The sequence below is a fragment of the Babylonia areolata genome, chromosome 1 (genome assembly GCF_041734735.1).
Source record: "Babylonia areolata isolate BAREFJ2019XMU chromosome 1, ASM4173473v1, whole genome shotgun sequence".
NCBI lineage: Eukaryota > Metazoa > Mollusca > Gastropoda > Neogastropoda > Buccinidae > Babylonia > Babylonia areolata.
This window is the reverse complement of record NC_134876.1, coordinates 33,400,372-33,403,444: the sequence shown is the minus strand read 5'-3', so window position 1 is coordinate 33,403,444 and position 3,073 is coordinate 33,400,372. Positions and strand designations below refer to the sequence as shown.

Sequence of the window (3,073 nt, the reverse complement as noted above, 5' to 3'; positions counted from 1 at the left end):
GACTGAAGGAGGAGGAGAAGAAGACTAAAGGAAGAGGAGGAGAAGACTGAAGGAGGAGGAGGAGAAGAAGAAGACTGAAGGAAGAGGAGAAAAAGACTGAAGGAGGAGGAGAAGAAGAAGACTGAAGGAGGAGGAGAAGACTGAAGGAGGAGGAGAAGAAGAAGACTGAAGGAAGAGGAGAAAAAGACTGAAGGAGGAGGAGAAGAAGAAGACTGAAGGAGGAGAAGAAGAACAACAACAATAACAAGAATGAAGAAGCTTCAGTAGTTACAGCGGGCATTTCAGAGAAAGACAAGAAAAGAAAGAACAGGGAGCATCACACAACCCCTCCTTCACCCTCCCCGACACCCCCCTTCTCTGTGTGTTTCTCATGCCTTCCTCGTATTATGCCTTCCCTCGTCTGTTAACCTACCGTCAGACTTGCCTTCGATTTTCTGTGTCTGTCTCCCCAACAACATTATTGTTCACAGGTGATGGATAAACATGCTTATATATTTATTATTTAGAATCGCGTAGTGTCGACTCTATTTGGAACGAAGCCTGGACGAAAACCAAACACACCAGTGCTTACTGTTATACTGGAAAATAAAGACTTTTATCTTGTTTTGTCTTGGTTTGGCTTGTCTTGTCTCTCTCCGCCTTTCAAACCGCATCTTTGATCAAAACGCTATCTCGCGAAACAACATTATATGTTGTTCGTGCCTTTCAAACCGCATCTTTGATCAAAACGCTATCTCGCGAAACAACATTATATGTTGTTCGTGCCTTTCAAACCGCATCTTTGATCAAAGCGCTATCTCGCGAAACAACATTATATGTTGTTCGTCCTTCGGATTCGAAGATGACCATGGCTTCAAGATTCAGATGGAAGGCCGGTGTCTGTGGGTCCGGAGGTGACTGATGAGGCCCTGAAGTCTCGCCCAATTGTTGGACACAAGAGAGTGGGTGCTTTTGTGGCAGTGGATGCTGCTCGGGTCTTGCGCACTGCACGCTTTCGTTACGCCTCGGTGATGCGCCTGGCTTCAGCTGCACGGGCTCCTGTGGTGATCTTGGTGCGCCGAGCTGGACGGTCCAGAGCAAGCGTCTCCCACGCGTTGACGTCGACACGCCCAGGTCTTTGAAGGCCGCTTTGAGGCAGTCTTTGCAGCGTTTCTTCTGCCCTCCAACTGAGCGCTTGCCCTGACACAGTTTTCCGTATAGCAACTGCTTTGGCAGTTGACTGTCTGGCATTCTGTCCGCATGTCCAGCCCACCTGGCTTGGGCTTTCTGCAGAAGAGTGTAAACGCTGCAGAGGCCAGCTCGTTCAAAGACTTCCGAGTCGAGGACTTTGTCCTACCACTTGATGTGGAAAAGTCTGCGGAATCTGTATCAGTTTGCATAAAACATACAGCATTTGCGGGAGCGCAAAGTCAAGTCGTCTTCGATGCAGCGACTGACACAGCACAGATCAGAACAGTGCGGGATATCACAGCACAGCGCGGCACAACAGCACACAGCACAGCAAAACACGGCACACCAGAGCACAACACAGCGAAGTACAACATACAATGGCACAACGCGACACCGAGATCACAACACAATGCAGCACAAAAACTGCGCAGCACAACACTGCACCACACAGCACAGCACGACACACCACACCACACCACACCACACCACCGCACATCACATCACAGCACAACACAACGCAACACCGAGCAGCACAACACATGATAACACAGCACACATAGCACAGTACCACACAGCACAACACTGCACATCAAACCCAGTACAGCACAACACAGCTCAGTTCAACACAAGAAAGCACAACTATACAGCACAACACACCACAACACCGCACAGGACAACACGGCGCTGTAATAATGCATAACAGCACCGCACAGCACAATGTCGCGCATTAAAAATCCACACAGCACAAACACAGTCCAAGACAACACAGCCACAACATCGCACAGGACAACGCAGCTACAACATCGCACAGGACAACATAGTACAGGACAACACAGCTACAACATCGCACAGGACAACACCGCACAGGACAACACAGCTACAACACCGCACAGGACAACACAGTACAGGACAACACAGCTACAACATCGCACAGGACAACACCGCACAGGACAACACAGCTACAACACCGCACAGGACAACACAGCTACAACATCGCACAGGACAATACAGTACAGGACAACACAGCTACAACATCGCACAGGACAACACAGCCACAACATCGCACAGGACAATATAGTACAGGACAACACAGCTACAACATCGCACAGGACAACATAGTACAGGACAACACAGCTACAACATCGCACAGGACAACACAGCTACAACATCGCACAGGACAATATAGTACAGGACAACACAGCTACAACACCGCACAGGACAACATAGTACAGGACAACACAGCTACAACATCGCACAGGACAACACAGCTACAACACCGCACAGGACAACACAGCTACAACATCGCACAGGACAACACCGCACAGGACAACACAGCTACAACATCGCACAGGACAACATAGTACAGGACAACACAGCTACAACATCGTACAGGACAACATAGTACAGGACACCACAGCTACAACATCGCACAGGACAACACCGCACGTGACAACATAGCCACAACACCGCACAGGACAACACAGCTACAACATCGCACAGGACAACATAGCGCTGTAACTATACATCACACCACCACACAGCACAATACAAACATTACATCGCACAGGACAACACAGCTACAACATCGCACAGGACAACACCGCACGGGACAACATAGCCACAACACCGCACAGGACAAAACAGCTACAACATCGCACAGCACATCACAACACAGCACAGCACACAACAAAACAACACAGAACAGCACAGCACAGGACAACGCAACACAGCATATCGCAACATAACACAATACAGCACAACACAGCACAGCACAGCACAACACAGCACAGCACAACGCAGCATTGCTGTCATGATGGATGGGATGGCGGTGTGTACCTTGACGACCCTCAGCGCCGCTGGGCAATGTCTCTCTTTTATCCTCTGTATCTTTTTCTTCTTCACG

At 49.3% G+C, this 3,073-nt stretch overlaps 1 pseudogene; it reads left to right on the top strand.

Moving 5' to 3' along the window:
* The first annotated feature begins 1,887 nt into the window (after positions 1-1,887).
* LOC143280253 (uncharacterized) lies at positions 1,888-2,628 on the top strand (annotated as a pseudogene).
* The last annotated feature ends 445 nt before the right edge of the window (positions 2,629-3,073 follow it).